Below are 19,883 nucleotides of genomic sequence, written 5' to 3'. Positions count from 1 at the left end.
TTTATTTATTTATTTACCACACTTTTATCCCACCCTTTTCAGCCCGAAGGTAACTCAGGGCAGCGTACAGACTGGCAACAATTAGATGCCGAACACACATAAATACATTGTTTAAAACAGGTTAAATCACATAATAAAATTCATATAAAAAGCCATTTAAAACTATAAAAATCGATGACTTCTGGGTTTTAATCCATGTCCATTTGAACCATTAAGCCATTCCATATTCTTTCACAATACTGAGTTTGTCTGGTTACAATGAGGTTCCAAAAGCTTGCTCGAAGAGCCAGGTTTTTACTCTTTTACTAAAGGTCAGGAGGGAGGGGGCCAATCTAATATCCCAAGGAAGGGAGTTCCACAGCTGAGGGACCACCACTGAGAAGGCCCTGTCCCCCGTCCCTGCCAAGCGCACCTGTGAGGCAGGCGGGATCTAGAGCAGGGCCTCCCCAGATGATCTTAAATTCCTGGAAGGTTCGTAAGGGGAGACACGTTCAGCTATGTAAGTTGGGCTGGAATCATTTTTGCTATGTTTCAGCTAACAACAAGGAAAATCCATACCAACTTCTGGTTGCCTACTCTACAAACCTTTCACAGATGAAACCAAGGACACATGCAGCCAAGCAAAATCAGAGTATACTCGATGCCAAATATTATTCATAAGCAGAGAAGCTTGGAAAGGCTTCAGCAGTTTGCTTTCGCCTTGAGCCTACAGGAAAGGGAAAGATTCTAGCCCATCTTTTTCTCTTCTCCCTGCTGAGTTAATGGAATGCAAAATACTTTTACACATTGTATTCAGCTTTCAGCAATTGGTGTATATTGAAGACAAAGGGAGAAAGTGGGGTAGGAGAGCTGGAGAAAGGGGTATTTCCAAAGAAGCTGAGAAAGTAGGACAACAGAAGATTGTGAAGCGTCCATTTTTAGTGATAGCTTTAAAAAGCTATCACTTTGGGCCACAGTGTGAGGGTTGCAGTCTTCAAGATCACTTGGAAATCCAATGAGGCCTATATCCTCAACAGCTACCCACCCCTGTGACGGAGGAACAGAAAATTATACATAGAATAGAACATATGTTGCAAGGGAATAGATCAGAGGCCCACAAACTTTTCAAGCAAAGGGTCCCTCAGACTGTTGGGAGGCCAGACTATATGCTTATAGTTTGAAAAAGTGTGAACTAATTCCTATGAACACTGCACATATCTTATTTGCAGCACAAAAAATGTGGGGGGAAAACAATATAATATTTAAAATGAGGAATAATTTAAACCAACATAAACTTATCAGCATTTCAGTGGGAAGTGTGGGCCTGCTTTTGAGTGATGAGATAGTCAAGCTAATTAGGATTGTTGTTGTTGTGTGCCTTCAAGTCACTTCAGAGTTAGGGTGACCCTAACTTTAAAGTTTAGAGTGGGGTGGGTAAATGACCTTGGAGGGCTGCATCTAGCTTGCAGATCTTAGTTTGGGGACCCCTGTTATACAACGGTTATCCGGAAAGTAAGGTTACAATATGTTTTTTAATATAAAGAATGAATATATTTTAAATGGATTGTAGCATAGGTATTACATTATTTTTCCACATAATCACCATTCAATTCAATACATTTTGTCATCAGTGGGATGAGTTTTTGATGCCTGTGCCATAGAAGTTTCCCTCTGCCTTTTTCTTCCAGTTCGTCACTTCGATTTTCACCTTGTTGTCATCAGAAAAGTGTTTTCTACCAAGGGGCACCTTCAATTTAGTGAACAGATGATAGTCACTGGGTGCAAGACAGGGCTGTGAGAGGGGTGGCTTAAAACATCCCAACCAAATGAAGTCAACTATTCTTGTGTTGCATGAGCTGTGTATGAACACATATTGTCATGAAGGAGACAGACTCCCATGGTCAGCATCCCACAACATTTGTTTTGGATGACTCTGTGAAGTTTCTTCATTGTCTCATAATATATTCCATACCCATTTTGTCACATGCTGTCTTGACATTACGTCCTCTCCATAAACTGAAATGATTTCATGATGAATTGCAGTGGCGTTCATGCCCTTAGCATTTAGGTAGCCATCACAGTGCAAACTTCGTTTTGGAGGGAAACGGAATGAGGATGCTTATCTCTAACCTTCACCACAAAGCTGGTCAATGAGCTACTGACAACTGGCACTGCTCGTCCACTTCCGCTGGCTTCCCACTACACGGCATTGATACCAACTTCCCCTGCGAAAATTCCCCTCGAAAGCTATGTGCCTTGTAACCTTACTTTCCAGATAACTCTTGTACATGGTGTCATTGGATCAATGCTGTACTTGTAGAGACTTCATTCTGGTCTGTATGTAAAAAGAGAACACGTTTTCCAGTTGCATTATGAGTCGCAAAACTACTACATGAAAAAATGCACTGCTGCTTATAAAGTGGAAAAACAACAATGGAACTCTGTTACTATTATCTTTTTCTTCATTAATGCTTTGTTGGATTAAAACAGTTAGGCTAGAACCCAGGGTCAGAAAGTGAAAATGAATGTCAGCAGTTTCTACACAAATTGTTAATGTGTGGAAATTACTGAAAAGAGATTAGGCAATGTACACTGAATTGAATTTCTTTCAAGGGGTACCAGCAAATTCAGAGAGTAGTTAGCAGTGACAATATGAAACCATGCTCAGAAACACTGTACCACTGAGTGGATAATGTCAGTTACTATGGACAACAATATAAGAAAACTATTTGTTTTTTTATACCCTGTCTGCAAACTTCTTAGGCTTCTGGAAGCCTGATGTTCTAACACTAGGGTTCCTCTTTGGTTCATCTTCATACCTTTGCTTTCCTAAAACTACCTCAGGATTAGACAAAGGAGAATATGATGTCACTTGCGGCCCCAAAAGCAGAAATTATACAGTGAGAATGCATGGTAGCTGGGTTGCTGTGAGTTTTCCAGGCTGTATGGCCATGTTCCAAAAGCATTATCTCCTGACATGCTTCTGGAATATGGCCATACAGTCCTGAAAACTCACGCTAACCCAGTGAGTCTGGCCATGAAAGCCTTCGACAGTGCATGGTAGTTGCGTGTTCCCCAGACTTCACAAATCATGGGCAGAAAGAGACACAGATGGCATACCAGACGTCTGGCTTGTGCTACTGCACTGCACGTCACCCTCAAAAGCATGTGTCAAGTAAAGGGCAGGAGTTCACCTTGAGCAGATCTTTCTGGCTTCACCTGGGGGATGTTATTGTTTGTAAGACTCCGAATCCTTTCTCAAATACCGTTAGCATAACTGAAGGAAATGCATCAAATGCCAACCTCAACTCTGCAGAACTAATGGCTAGCAGAAGTTGGTTGCGTATATTACATAAAGAGAATGAACTTTGCTTTATCCATCCTTGGAATTCCAATTAAAACAAAACATCTTACTTCCTCCTAAGGGAAGGTAGAAGTGTGTGTGTGCGTGTAAATATATATGACATTGACCCCATCGACATTGAATACAATGTATAAGAACATAGAACGAAATTACAGGAAATGTTGGTCAAAGAAACATGTTTTCATACAGCAGAAAAATCTCCAATCTTATCAATTACTCATTATTAACAGGAGTCAGTTTTAGCATATGAAAGAAACATATGCTTGTCTGGAGTAGGAGGAATTTTTTTTTTTTTAAAAAAGAGGTATCAAATCAACAGAAAACAACAGAAGTTTTTCCATGTTTCTATTCTATGTAAATAAAAGTGTAATGTTCGTTTGTGGGATTAACATAACTCAAAAACCAAATTGCCACCGAATTTCGCCACAAAGTGACAATCACTCAAAAAATTAATTTTGTCATTTGGGAGTTGTAGTTGATGAGATTTATAGTTCACCTCCAATCAAAAAGCATTCTAAACCCCACCAATAACAGAATTGGGCAAACTTCCCACACAGAATCCCCATGACCAACAGAAAATACTTAAGACCATCCAGTCCAACTCCCTTCACCAGGGCAAGAAAACGTAATCAAAGCCCTCCTGATAAAGAGCCATCCAGCCATATATATATATATATGATATATATATATGATTCACACACACAGAGATATAGTATCATAGATTTGAAAGGGACCCCTAAAGAAGGACAATGATATGTTGCATGTTCCAGAGTAGGCAAACCAGACACTCTCCACATCAACACTGACAAAGAAATAGCAAGAAATACTGTTTACCCACAAGCATAAAGCAATTACACATATTAGAAACCAACACTTTCTCGTTACTTTATTTTCCAGATCACCAGACTGGGTCACAGCAATGCGTGGCAGGGGATGACTAGTTGTAAAATAAATGTAGATGCATAAAACTGATGTCAAGTGTTTGAGTAAAGTACTTACATCTTCTGCCAATAGAGTTCACCTAGACCTGGATTAAAGAAGCAAGACAGAAATAAAGGACAAAATTTAATTCATATTTATTTATTTACTTAGTACATTTATCGTGCTATTTTATGATCTGACAAGGTGTCTTTGATAGTTACATTGGTGATTTAACACATATTTCTCAGGGCACTGCATATCCAAATCCAATAACCATGTAGAGAAGCATCAGAAACTGGGCATTATGTTGCATCTATAGATGCTTCCAAGGAGAATCTATCATCTCTTGCTGAACATCCTGATATATACTTGTTTTTCCTTTGATGGTAGCTGCTCAGCTGGGATTCTGCTAGCTGCAAGTAAGGCTTAACATTGGCATCTTTGGGTTGCTTATTCATTGCTGCCAGGAGATACTGCCATACCCGGTCATAATCCTGTAAGTGATAGATTAGAAACCCATGCTGGCACAATACAAACTTTTCACATTTTCCAGCTGTCTTTCCAGGACCTTTAGGCTGTACTCTTTCATTCACCCATAGTTGACGTGTTGCATTTGAAGGAGGTAGGCAGACAGATTGTTATAGCAGTCTCTTTGGTGGAGTAAGTAGAGGATGCTTTCCTGGACAGGAGTCATGGAAAGTCTCTCTGCACCAAACACCTGAAAAGGAGAAGGGATACTGGAATCAAACCCTATTACCTGCAGCAAGGCCCAGTGGTAGTGGCTCACAGCATCCTGGAAACACCCTTCTTTATAATAGTGATTATCTTCGTCCTTGAAAGCTTGGGCTGTAATTAATATTTATGAGCTATTGCTTCTCCAAAATGTCTAGTGGTCACAATCCAGGCAGAATATTAAAAGCTGGAAGAAGCTATCAACTGATCCTTGAGTGAAAACCAGTTCTGAGTTTTATCCACATGCCAGATAGTATAAAGGGACTTGACCACCGAGCACATCTGTAAGAAATTCAGCATTAATCAAAACATATTTCACATAAGAATAAGAGAAGTACCTTTAACATTTCCTGGTGAAATTCTGAGATCAGGTTCCTAGTTGAGAGGAAGAGAGACACAGAAGAATCCCTTCTCTTATCTCAGTCACTGTATATTTTGGTTAGGAGTATAAGGCTCTATGAAAATGAGAAATAGGCAAATTTAAAAACCCTTCCTTTTTAACTGGGAGAACACTTCCAATTTATTGGAAATTTACCATAGAGTGGCTCTGGAAGACAAAGGACTTCATCCCATAGTGCCTCTCCAAGCATTTCTATACACTTCAAGCACAGAGCCCCATGGAGCCCATCGGACAACAAATGATAATTCCACAGTTTCCCTGTTAAAGCCTATTTCTTAACTGTTTAGAAACGCAAGGATTTTAAAGACACTTGGGAATCTATTCCAGATCGTTCCCTGTGCATAGAGGCAGTTTAAAATGGCAACAGTTAGGTGTTTGTTCCCTTTTATGGCATTTTCCTGTGGGTGGTCCCTACATGCACCTCAAAGATGCAGCTATCACCATTACTGTAAGGACAACAGACAGAGTGGTAAATAATTACTAATAGCACTTTGCTGTATTGACATTGAGAGGGAAGAGAAACTGGGATGTGATGGCAAAGCAAATGGATAATTTCTGTAGAAACAGGAGAAAGAAAACATGTGTGATGGGGGTAAGTAAGTTCTCCGGATCATTTGGAGACAAAGCGACATGAAACGCCATGCTAAGATGATTTCCCCTGATCCCCCTGCCTCATAAGATGAAATAACTAGAGATTTCTAAAGAGAATATATTAATCAAATCTACAAATAATCAAATTCACAAATAGAGAGGGCAAAAAATCATTTTTCTTCTTTTCTTCCAAGTGCTCAGTCACTCTCTTTTCAGGACTCACAAGTGCCATTGGTGAATCAGAGAACCTCAGGATTGATATCCCTGTCAACAAATAACTTCCTACACTATTTTCAATCTTCCCTCCCCTTTTTTTCTTTCCTTTTTTTCTCCCCCCCCCCCTTCTTCTCTCTTCCTTTCCTTTTCTCCTCCTTTGCTTATTTTCATTCTCTTTCGTTGTTTTTCCTTTTCCTCCTTCCCTTCCCTTCTCCCTCCTCTATCCTGACTCATTTCTCTATTCCTTTGGGTCCCCCTCAAGGATTTTATCTACATTGTTGTTGTTTTTAATGGAAACTCTTAATAAAGATTAAAAAAAGATTGATATCCCTGTAGGTTGTCCAACCCTGAGCAGGAATTTTCAGAACTTTCACCAATCACCAGAAAGATGCCTTAAGTATTTACCAATCATCTTCCCTCTTTTTGCGATTCTTTTGGCGTTTTCACCAGTCATGCTCCTAAATTCAGCTGCACAATATAGTTTAACTCACAGTTTACAAGGTCTACACAAACAGTTAAAAGACCATAATTTTATTTTGTTTCCCAGCATTCGGTTCCCTAGCAGATAATACTGATACTTTCATAGTTCAAATGTCACTTTTGGGGGACCAACATTCTCAGAATTCTCTAGCTGGCATCTGCCTTGTGCCCAGCGGCTTTTGAGCTTCTGGGGGTTCATTGAAGTCATTTGTCCACATTTTGGGGTTTTCTTTGCATGTTACACCTTTTGGAATCATGAAAGATCGAGATTACTGCAAAATAAATAACTATATTTTGAAATGTGTGAAACAAAATGTCACTTATATGAATGGCAAAGAGTGCAAAATATACATATTTTGAAGAAAAAAATGTGCACTATCATTTTTATTCAAATTTTTAAAAGTGAATATTTGAAGTGTGCAGAAAATGCATAAATTAAAAGTGCATTGTATGCACAAAAATAGACTTTTGTGTAGAATGAAAATAATAATTTGTGATGTAGAGCTACAGATGGACTTAACCCTGGAAACATGAGTATCAAAGGAAAATTGAACTTGACAGGTTCCCCATCTTTGCTTTTAAATTGTGATGTAAATCTCTTTTCTCCTTCCTTTTGTTTCATATACAATAAACCACATATTCTTCTCACCTGCAAGATGACAAGGTATTTCCAGGCCTTTTTGACAGGGAATGTTTTCATCTGGAAGAACAATATTGGCACAAAAACTACAGCAACTATAACAATAAAATAAAGTAATGATAAAGTTACTTTACTCTTTTTTACCTATCAGTCTTATCATTTTTACCATGTCCCAAAGTCTTTCCATCAATCACATATTTCATCAGTCCATGAGTCCTTCTGGGCTTGCTGCGTGCTCGTGCTCTGCTACAGAAAGGGCAAAGATGGTTGTTTTGTGCAAAGAAATTTTTTGTTTGTAAATGTCAGAAACTTCATCAAAAAAGCAATGCATCCCTTATCTCCGTCTTCAGCTGGAGGTGAGAGAATGCTTGCGGAGGCTGGCAATTGCTTCACCAAACATCCTGTCATTTTGATACCAACTCAATTGCTGAAAATGAGATTTAAAAAAAAGAAAAGAAAGAAAGCCCTATACTCCATAGTCCTACTTCTTAATCACATAGGCAGAAGTAATTATTAAACCTTCATCTTCCCATCTTTTGAAAAGAGACAATGATGCATAGGTATTGGATCACATGATTTTAATATTTATACTAAGATGCTTTTTAATGCTTAAATGTTGTTTATGTCTTATGTTTAATGGTTTTCATTATTTTAATTTACAGTTATATGTAAGTGTTTAATTATTATGATTTTTCTGTCTACATGTATGTTGTTATTGAATTTTTCCCCATTACAATAGAGTCTCACTTATCCAACCTTTGCTCATCCAACATTCTGCCTCCCACCTAGAACCACAGCTGTTTCAATACATTGCGATGTTTTGGTGTTAAATTCATAAATACAGTAATTACTATGTAACATTACCTTGTATTGAACTGCTTTTTCTGTCGATCTGTTGTAAAACATTATGTTTTTGTGCTTAATTTGTAAAATAACAACGTAATTTGATGTTTAATAGGTTTTTCCCTAATCCCTCCTTATTATCTAACATTTTTGCTTATCCAGAGTTCTGTTGGCCCATTTATATTGGATAAGCGAGACTACTGGACTATGCTGTAAACTACCTTGAGGTCTCCCCACCCCACCCCCCGCCTTAAGGTGAGAAAAGCAGTATATAAATGTAATAAATAAATAAATAAATTTTCCCCATCATTTTACCATAAAGAGATTAAAACAAACAAATCAGGTTTATAATCAATAACTACTTGCTATGATGGAGGTGGTGATGGTGAGGATGATTATGTTGTTGTTGTTGTTGATGATGATGATGACAACTCTAGTTTCACAGTTTACAAGGTGTTGCTGAATGAAATTTTGGAACATTATTCAAATTCTGTTTGAGGAGCTAAGAATCGGTGTGTTATCATCAGCTTTTGCATGTCTCCTTTACAGTGTGACAAGACATAGTTTATTCAAGCAAAATATTTCCTCTTAACTGGGTTAATAAATATTTTAAGCAAGATTGATATTGCTATTGTCTTATGAATATTGACAGCTAAAATGTCCAAAACAACAATAAATACATTGATAAATGTTGATAGATAGATAGATAAATAAATAAATAGAATGTCAGAATTCATCTATGTATATCTCTGAAATATTTTAGAAAAACAGTGCATGAATATATACACATACACATACAATATGTACATGCATATATACATACACACACACACACATATTCACAAATGGGGCCAGGACCTACCAAGATTTACTAAATGTAGGGCAATACAATGTTATGCACACATACACATACACATGCAGACCGCTGTGACGCTACCTGATACACATTAATACTACAGAATTCTTTTGAGAGCAGAGCTGTGTTTTCCACTAATGTTTTATATTGACATAAGAGCCAGAGTATAACTTTAAATCAATATAGCTAATAGCCCTATTACAGAGATAAAGCTAAATCCACATTTATGGCAAATAGAATCACATACATTATACATACAGTAAGTAATTGTATCTTGTGCCTATTTTTGACAAAGTGATGCTTCTTGAGCAATTTTCCCCTCTGTATCCCTAAAGGCATAAGTAAGCAAAAGTTGCACGAGAGCTATTCTATAGTTACAACTACCCCTGAAGACAATTTCTTTATTACATGGTGCAGTATCACTGCAATTTGGAGAAGAAAGAGGTGAAATAATTCCATATATCCTTCTCTGTATCAACAAACCAGTACATGCCCGATCTGTTGTGCCAAAGCATATTCTGCTCTAGGTTCAATCCGGAGTTTAACAGAGTTCTCCAGGGTATGAAATAGGTTGAGCACAAATGTTAGTTTCATTAAAAGTCAGGCTAAAAGCAGAAGTGGATTCTGTACCTTTCCACTGACACAAGAGACAGCAGTACTTACTGGGGAATACTGGGAACCTATACACTTTCCCATCCCTTGTATCTCTCTCTCTCTGTGTAAAGTTCAAAGAAAGATAGTATTGATGAGTAGGAAACTTCATCTGCCTAGTCTTTTATTATACAACTCTAATTAACAGGATTTTATTTTAATAGGCTTTTTAAATACCTTAAATCAGAGATGCAAAAAATCTGGTCCTGACTGCCCTTGGGATCCTACTTTGCAATTCCTGATGTCTCTCCGAGTCCACTGAAGCCCCCAGAGCCAAAAATACTTCAAACACACTTCAAATTGCCTGTGATTTGTGGGGACCTCATTAATTTCATCGGGTTTTCTTATGCAACGATTAAGTTCAAATGGGATCAGTTCCCTTCAGAGTATTCAGGTAGCTATCAAATACATCTGTCTCACCAGAAAAGCATGGTGGTTAGGATCTCTTTCTCCCCCACTCTCAATAGCCATGGTACAACTTCCATTATTGTCCTACCTGAACTACCAAACTGACTCTCCTCCTGCCCTCCTCCTTCTTGCCTCAGCACCCACAAAAGGGCATGAGATGAGCACAAAGTGAGACACAGAGGGGCTACTGCTATTTCTCTTTCATCATTTGTGAGGGCTAGCAGTATAACTCTCCCTGATTCCACTGAAAGGTCAGGGCCAGACTCTTTGAAAAACTGCATCTCCGTGTATAAACCAGGACAAGCACTGCAGTTCGTGGAGAAGGCCCTGTTCTCGATCCCACCCCCATCTCAAGCGTGGTTGATGGGAGTGAGAGGGGGGCCATTTCTGTGGCCCCCTCTTTCCTCTCCATTTAAAAGCTTTAAAAGACCAATTTGTGCAATCTAGTTTACAGAGAGGAGGAGGATTAGCATACTGCATATACTTAGTTTTTCAATCCTTTTTTAGGCTGAAAAAGCCCCACCCCCAAACTTATACTTGGGTGAGGGTCCTGGCAGAAAGATGTGGGCTGAAAGTAAGGCTTCTTTCAGCCCCACGCCTTCCTGCCAGGACCCTCACCTCGCCACATAACAACCCAGCTCTCCTTCCTCTCCTCCTCTCTCAGTGCCAGACTTTCCCACTTTTCCTTATTCATATACACACACCATTTCCCCCAAGATGTATAGTTAAAATAAACTATGATGATTATTGGAAGGATGCATAAACACATTTACACCGAAGAAGGATAGAATAATGACAGAGTTGGACAGTCTTATCTTAAATTACATTTAACCTATTGGTGCCTCAATTAATGTTATTTTATTAGTATCTATTTTTATTTTGCAATACACCAGTAGATGCTGCATTTTCCACCCTGAGCTTATACTCAAGTCAATAAGTTTGCCCAGGTTTCTGTGGTAAGATTGGGTGCCTCAGCTTATATTCGGGTTGGCTTATACTTGAGTATATACGGTACTTTACACACAACCTTGCCTCGGATACTTACCCCAGCCTGCTGACGTGCTATATTATATCAAGTTCTTAATGTATTGTGCTTTAATTGGTTTAATTCCTTGTGTTTGCAATGTTTATTTAGTTTAACCCTTGGTTTCAGTTCTTTATAAGTTATATGACGTTTATTTTATTTCATGTTTTGTCTTGATTATTGTTTGTTTGTTTGGGCATTGAATGTTTGCCATTTTTATTATTTCTTGTAAACCACTCTGAGTCCCTCTGGGCTATAAAGTTCTATTATCATCATCATCATCATCATCATCATCATCATTAGTAGTAGTAGTAGTAATGTTCCAAAAACTACTTATTGTTGACAAATGGGGTCTTCTCTGAGAAACCTTTCCAAGAAAAGTTGATGTGTGAGCTACCAGCCTTCATTTCTTTTCCCCTCCCAACACATACATTCTAATTTCTTTAAAATAAGGTTCATTAGCAGACTCCCATGTAACTTTTTATAAATTGCATACAAATTGGAGCTTGCATGTCATTGTGCCCTGAAACTTGACTTCTGGTACAGTACAAGGACTCCTGGCAATATCACAAAAGCTGGCATCGGACACTGTCTTAATAAAGTTCAGCCTAAATTTGTCCTTTCTTGGCAGAGTGTTTGGGACATAGAGAAAGAGAGAATACCAGCTTCAGCCACTGAATGCCAACATGTTCCTTCTTCTCCTTTCAAGTATGTGTGATGCCAGGAAGCAAATTCAGGCAATTCTTTTAAAAAAGGGATATTAAAAATATGACAAGACCACCAAGTGAGGGAGTACATTTACATGTGAAACTTGTCCTTTTAATAAAACCACTGTAGAAAGATTTGTAATTAGGATAAAACAATTTCAAACAAAACTCACATAACATTGAGGATTTCCCTAATGCATGTTGATAGGCTTTTGATTTATGATTTGGAAATGTGCTAGAATAATATACAATGTGCTTGTGAACAATGGCAGAATTGTTCCAAGACTATAAGGGAAACATATTTCAGAAATATGCCTCAGGATTCTGCTCAAAAACAAGCTAAAACAGAAAGTGATCTAATATAAAAAAAATTGGATGAGGAAAAAAATATATTAATTTTCTTTGCCTTGGCATTCCTCATGACACATCACCTCACAAGTCGTTCATATTAAAATAATAAGCTTGAAACCAGCCACAGTTCAGGTTTGCTTTGACAGGCTTTTTCTCTAGGTATGCCAGATGCAGAATATATCCAGTCCTGGTATGTCTTTTTGGTAAAAAATAATTTGCTCTTTTAATTTGTCTCTAACACAAATTTCGCCATTGTGATTGGATTCCAGGTTAACCCAGCACCTTGCATTTTCAGCTCTAAATTTTGTAATTTCAAAATTTTAAATCAATATATGGAGATAAATAAATTAGTGTGTTAAAGATGGTTAAATATGGTTAAACTGAGGCTATCATACTTTGAACATATGAGAGGATGATGATGATGATTATTATGATGATAAATCATTTGGAAGAAGCAAAGACCACCAGCACTGAAGCAATGCTCCTATGCCATCAACTCCACTGGACTGGCCACGTTGTCTGAATGCCTGATCACCGTTTCCCAAAGCAGTTACTATCCTTCCAATTCAAGAATGGGAAACATAACGTTAGTGAACACGAAAAGAGATTTAAAGATGGGCTTAAAGCCAACCTTAAAAACCTGTGGCATAGACACTGAGAAATGGGAACCCTGGACCTTGAGAGCTCTACCTGGAGGTGAGCTGTGACCAGCAGTGCTGTGGAATTCAAAGAGGCACGAATGGAGGGCAAAAGGGAGAAACGTGCCAAGAAGAAGGTGCATCAAGCCAACCCTTACTAGAACCGCCTTCCAACTGGAAACTGATGTCCTCACTGCGGGAGAGCATTCGGATCAAGAATAGGGCTCCACAGTCACCTACGAACACACTGCCAAGACACCAGACTTGGAAGACCATCATCCTTGGTATTTAAGGGATCGCTTAACAACAACAACAATAACAATAACAACAACCACAACATCAACAAAAACTTTATTTATAGACTGCCCTCTTTCCCCGAAGGGACTCAGGCCAGTTCACAAGAAAAAGTAAAATGGCAAACATTCAGAGCCAAGACCAAATAAACAGTACTCAAGGCAAAACATATAATGGATAGACCCAATAAACTTATAAATAACCAGAACCAAGGGTTTAACTAGATAAATGTCATAAACACAAGAAGTCAAACCAATTGAACTCAATATGTTATATGCATAGTATAATGTATTGCACCATCAGGCTGAGATAGGTGTCCTATGTCCGGGCAAGAATGTATGTAAGATATGCTAGTTCTCTTTCTCTCCATAAGTTAGGTTACACAGATGGGTCTTTAAAAGCTAATTGCTAAATTACCTGTTGAGGATAAACTTGGAGGAGAAATTGACTTTTTTGAAGTACTTTATGATTTACAAACAAAAAGGACAGAAAAACAAACCTTTAAAAGCTATTTGGTCTAGTTACAAAATTTTGCAGCGATGCGATTTATGCATGAAAAAAAAATATAAAACATGAACAGGATAATGCTGTTATTAGGATCAACCAAAATGTTGCATTATAAGAGTCTTCAGGATTCTTCTACATGGTAAGGAAACAAAAATTAAGAAACATAAAGGTGTTGGAAAATAAAACATTATAAAAATAGCCCGGTGTGGTTCATGATGTAATTTTGGAAATGTGGGAAATCTTATAATCATAGAGTTGGAAGAGACCTCATGGGCCATCTAGTCCAATCTTCTACCAAGAAGCAGGAAAATCGCATTCAAAACACCCCTAACAGATGGCCATCCAGCCTCTGTTTAAAAGCCTCCAAAAAAGGAGCCTCCATCATAATCCGTGGCAGAGAGTTCCACTGCTGAACAACTCTCACAATTAGGAACGTCTTCTAAATGTTCAGGTGGAATCTCCTTTCCTGTAGTTTGAAGCCATTGTTCCGTGTCCCAGTCTCCAATGCAGCAGAAAACAAGCTAGCTCCCTCCTCCCTATAACTTCCCCTCACATACATGGCTATCATGTCTCCTCTAAGTCTCCTCTCAGCCTTCTCTTCTGCAGGCTAAACATGCTGCTCCTCATAGGGCTTGTTCTCCAAAAAAAAAACAGAGAGACCAAGAAAGGGCCCGATCAAAGATGTGTCCATTTCTGTTTCAACGCTCCGTGATTTGGATGGGATAGAATATCGCATCTGAATAGAAGTATGATAAAGATATGTGATTAACCAGTTCTCCTCAAGCTTTAATTTCAGTGTATGAAATACTCTTGGGAACTTTTTACGAATGAAGCTTTAACTACCTTTGTTCTACATTGACTTCTAATGCAAATGTAAAATATGCATGAACTGTGATGTACCATCTTTTTTCTTCAGGACTCACTCATGCTTTAACAGCATTCATGTGTAACGTAAAATGTGCAAGGGAGACATACACAAATGTGCTTCTGACAATATTAAGTGTTCCCGATTTCCTAACATTGTCTGTCTGCAAGTTCAGGAAATAAAATGTCACCTAGAACGTAAGGAGCTGATTTTATGTCAAACTCAATTTTCACCACAGGATTTGGAAGGTGCTTTCCCCCCTCCATGGAACAGCAAGAGATTTTAAAAGGAGGTTAAGGAATCAAGATCCTTCCCCAGGTTCTTCTAGAAACACATGACTGCGTTTAAAAGCCAAAGGTGGAAAAAACCTTGTCAAATTTGGGAGTATCCTGTCAGCTATAATTAGAGGTGCCAACTACTGACAAAAAGCAGCTTTGCATGAAACTTCTCCATGGAAACAAAGAAGCTTTGCAAAGAAGGTGTCAAAAACCAAGAAGGGTTTTTTTCCCCCTGAGCTTTGGAAGAACAATTTCCTTAATAAGGAACTTCTCTATTTAATGGAAAATCAGCATAAGTAATAGGGGTTTGGATTTACAGCTAACCAGACAACTACTGCATTTGAATTTTGTTTAATATCACAAAGATCTACAGCAGCTACCTACATGGACTAATGTAATATTCTGCTGGGATATAAGCAAAATATATATATATATATATATATATATATATATATATATATATAAATCACATGGCATGAAGAAACTGTGAAGGCTTCAAAACTGGTTTAGAACTTGTTGTCAAGATTCAAATATCAAACTTGATCAACTGAAAATGAACTGGTTCATGCATTTATTAATCTATTTTTTATTAATCTATTCTCACCCCGGAGGGGACTCAAGGCGGCCTTATAACAAGCAGCAATTTGATGCCATACACACATATATCAAATAAACAATTACAATTAAAACCAGAATTATTAAAATCAACAATTACCATCATGCCAACCAAAACATAATCCAGAACCATTCCATTTGTCAATCACATTGCTTCATGGTCACTTATTGCACTGCTCCAATTACTCGTCAAAAGGTACAACTTAAGTTTTTTTCCCTGAAGATCAGGAGAGAAGGGGTTGATCTGATCTCACTGGGGAGGGAGTTCCATAGCTGAGGGGGCACCACTGAGAAGGCCCTGTCTCTTGTTCCCACCAAACGCGCCTGTGAAGGAGGTGGGACCGAGAGCAGGGCCTCCCCAGATGATCTCAGTCCTCTTTTCTGCAAAAACAATCATGGCGACTAATTCAAATTCAAGTTCAAACAAACATAGTTCAAGCACATAACAACTCCAAAGGAACAACAATCCTATTCAATAATTTAACTTTAATTCTGAATACTGTCTGAATAAAAAGGTTTTTATCTACTTCTGTAAGAACAAGGAGCTTATTTTCTTAGTATCTGTTAGAGCTTGGGAGAAAGTACTAAGAAAATCCAGTCTGAAATCTCCATCAGTAGTACTTTCAAAGATAATGGGATTCACAGAAACCAGGGGTGGCTGATGGCTACCATGTCATTGAGTCATGGTGAATCCACCTAGGGCTTGGGTAGCCGCTTTGAAGGGTTCAACATCTTGAATAATTCTATTGCAGTTCAGACTTAAATTGCAAAGAAATTTACTGTTTAGCTGACATGATTCCAAATAAAATATTAAAACAAACTCGTATAGGTGAATATACCATTACAAGTAGTCCAATCCCAAGTTGTATTGAGCAAATAGTCCAGTCCCAAGTTGAATATTATACTCAGTCATTTTAACTGTGCCTGGAAAGAGACCAGTACTAAAGACATCTGACCAGATGTAATTTTCAAATGGGATCCTTCCATCAAGTGAATGGGTGGGCAGCAATCAGGATCATAATAGAATGCAAAGTGAGACTATAAGCAAGTAGGATGTCTTGGAGCTCTCTCTTCTTTGGATCAATCTAAGTCAAAGCTGAATTCATGATGATTAGCAACCACAGGCGAAAGTACGGGTATTACTGCAAAGTGGTAGAAGATTATAGGTGTATGAATTTTTATAGGTGGACTTTCAAAGCAGCTTTCAATTGTAATGGTGGCTGAAATTGTGATCTCAGACTGAGGAGTTCTGAATTCCATCCCAACCAAGGCCATGAATTAAGTGTATAGCCTTTGGGCACATTAATTCACTACAGCACATAATTCCCTACTGGATGCTAAACTATGTTGAGACGCATATATTTTCTATCTATCCGATTCTCTTATTAAAGCTTTTAAAAAGAAAAAAAATCTAAACATTGGTTTGTTTTGAGGAGACAACATTTGAAGTTGTCTTAGAATGAAATCTTCTCCACTAACTACAATGGTTCTTGCTCTGATAGTCATAGTATACCACTGCATTTTACTTATAAATTACTAAGGGCAACAGAGCTTATGTGGCAGGGAAAGCAAAATTGGAGCATCGTAATAGTGAGTGCCAGATGTACAAGCTGACTGAAGCCAGGAAATCAGAAGACGTTTCCTTCTTGGGAGGAGAGCAATGACCAATCTTGATAAAATAGTGAAGAGTAGAGACATCACACTGGCAACAAAGATCCGCATAGTATTCCCTGTAGCAACCTATGGATGTGAGAGCTGGACCATAAGGAAGGCTGAGCGAAGGAAGATAGATGCTTTTGGACTGTGGTGCTGGAGGAAAATTCTGAGACTGCCTTGGATCACAAGAAGATCCAACCAGTCCATACTCCAGGAAATAAATCCCGACTGCTCACTGGAGGGAAGGATATTAGAGGCAAAGTTGAAGTATTTTGGCCACATAATGAGAAGAGAGGAAAGCTTAGAGAAGACAATGATGCTGGGGAAAATGGAAGGAAAAGGGAAGAAGGGCAAGATGGATGGATGGTATCCTTGAAGTGACTGGCTTGACTTTGAAGGAGCTGGGGGTGGCCACGGCCAACAGGGAGCTCTGGCGTGGGTCTATGAGGCCACGAAGAGTCAGAAGTGACTGAACAAATAAACAACAATAGTGAGTGTCTTATGCACAAAATCCTGTGAATAAATGTAAGGTAAATCAGTTAACAGAAGTAAAAACATATTTACTGATCCAGGAATTCTTTTAAAAATAGCCAAGTGTTGTATAATTTGTATGAAGCCACCTCACAGAACAATGATATCTATCTATGAGCTAACAGATGTGCTATGATGACCCTCTTTCTATAAAACATAATTTTGGGATCTTGGGGAAGGCTGGGCCTCTCAGGGTAAAATTCAGCAGAATGAGAGTTCAAAAATGGTTCATGGAAAAATAGTTATTACACCTACAGGGCAAATTGGAAGACTTTGTTGTGACTTAGTCTACAGCTCCATTTTATAACTAACATTGCATACCGATTCCCTAGAATGCTGAGGACTCAGAAGTTTAACATATTTCTTTTCCTTTGTATGGTTTGTATAAAGCATATCAATTTCTATAAATCTCATGAGTGATGACTGAATACCAATAGTATGAGTAAGTTTGATTAACATTATAATGTTTCTGAATGGCTAACTCCTCTTTTCCCCTCTCTCCAACTTTCTCCATCACCTGATGCTATGGCCAAAATAGAGTAATTAAGACTGAACCTTATAAACCTGACTTGAGGATAAACCCATTGAACTCAATGAAATTACTTCTAGAAACACATATATGTGATTTCATTGTTAGAAAGTGAAATTTGAAGCATTGCACAAGACAACAAGATGAGCTTCTTCAACTATGAAAAATGCACAACTCTCTGAGCATCAGGAGATGATACCCATTTGGAAAAGTTGGGAATGAATTGGTTAAATTTAATGAACTTTTAGCAGTCCACGATATCTATAGAGCTGTTCTACAGCATCACATCAAATCTACTGCCAGCTATCATAATTTTCATAACCATACACAGAGGTGGGAAATACAATGGTATGGACAATACTAATGTTAGTGTTTAATTGCATATCTTTGTACTTTAGGACATTGTTCAGTTTCTTCTCAGTTGCCTTTTCAAGTCCTAGTCTTCTGATTTCTTGACTGCAGTCTTCATAATGATTAATAACTGAGTCAGGGGTAGGAAAAATCTTTAGTTATTATTTTAGTGTCTCCATCATCTTCTTTAAATTATACAGAAAACGCTTCTTGTACAGAAATTTCTGTTTTCTGTGTAAAACATCCACTTTGATTACAGAAAAAAATATTGGATTGCCTTTCTACGAGAAAAGAAAATGATATGACAATTGTAGGTTTTGATAATTAGTAGGTCTGATTTAGTAGGAGTGTATGTTCTGGTTAGATTAAGAAGTTAGATTTTAGCTTTTTTCTTTTTATATTTTCTCTGTTCTAATATTTGAGGCAAAGATTGCCAGAAAAATTGTGGTTATTTTTTTTTTTAAAAAAATGGGGGATTTCATGGGCTTCAAGGATAGCAAAAGTGGGTCCATGTATTTCATTTAGCCCATAAGCTATCCTTTATTCTCCCTCTCACAGCGATCCCTTCATTTTTCCTATAAAGTTGTTGTTGTTGTTGTTGTTGTTAAATCCAAGTCTTTGGGGAGATGCTTTCAGGTCTTATAAAGTAGAAAAGCAAAATTTTAATGTGTGTGCATGTGTGTGTGTGTATGTATGTGTGGGAGGGACTGTTGTGTGAGAATGGGACAGTCTCAAGAGTGATCATAGGGTCACATTTAGCTTGCACCCCACACTTTTCCCACCCTGTTTGGAGTCAGCGAGGCTGTCTTAAGAACAATGAGTGTGTGGTCAAATGAAAAACTCAGCTGAAGCCAATATGCACAGCTTCAGTCTTGTAGATGGCATTAGTCCATTCTTTGATTAATGTCACATTTAACCTGGAATACTGCTGTGGTTATGGAGTGTTTTAAACAAAAACCAGATTGAAAGGAAAATGGCTTACTAAAACACCAGATGCTCAGAGATACTGGCATGTAACAATAAAAATTACTCTGGCTTTATTCAATATTTACAGACGGGGTTTTCTACCACACAGGTTTAGAGTGGTTAAACAATGTACAGTTCAATGTATTGTCAAAGGCTTTCATGGCTGGAATCACTAGGTTCTTGTGGGTTTTTCAGTTCTTGTGGGTTTTTCCTGACGTTTCGCCTGCATCTATGGCAAGCATCCTCACTACCTGAGGATGCTTGCCATAGATGCAGGCAAAACGTCAGGAGAGAATGCTTCTAGAACATGGCCATATAGCCCAAAAAAAAAACCAACAACAACCCAATGTACAGTTTGTTCAACCATTAGCATTCCAGCTCGGCACAATCACATTATAGCTCTCTTACAACGCTTATAAATAACCACCTAATTGTAAGTAATTCATTCCTCCAATAACTACACAATACAGGTCACAACTTAATGAGGGAT

General features: G+C 38.1%; 1 pseudogene; it reads right to left on the bottom strand.

Annotated features, from left to right (window-relative positions):
• Positions 1-4,603: 4,603 nt before the first annotated feature.
• On the bottom strand, positions 4,604-6,657 carry LOC137096551 (tetratricopeptide repeat protein 9C pseudogene; annotated as a pseudogene).
• Between the last annotated feature and the right edge of the window lie 13,226 nt (positions 6,658-19,883).

The sequence above is a fragment of the Anolis sagrei genome, chromosome 3 (assembly GCF_037176765.1).
Source record: "Anolis sagrei isolate rAnoSag1 chromosome 3, rAnoSag1.mat, whole genome shotgun sequence".
Taxonomy (NCBI): domain Eukaryota; kingdom Metazoa; phylum Chordata; class Lepidosauria; order Squamata; family Dactyloidae; genus Anolis; species Anolis sagrei.
This window is presented reverse-complemented; position numbering and strand designations above follow the sequence as displayed.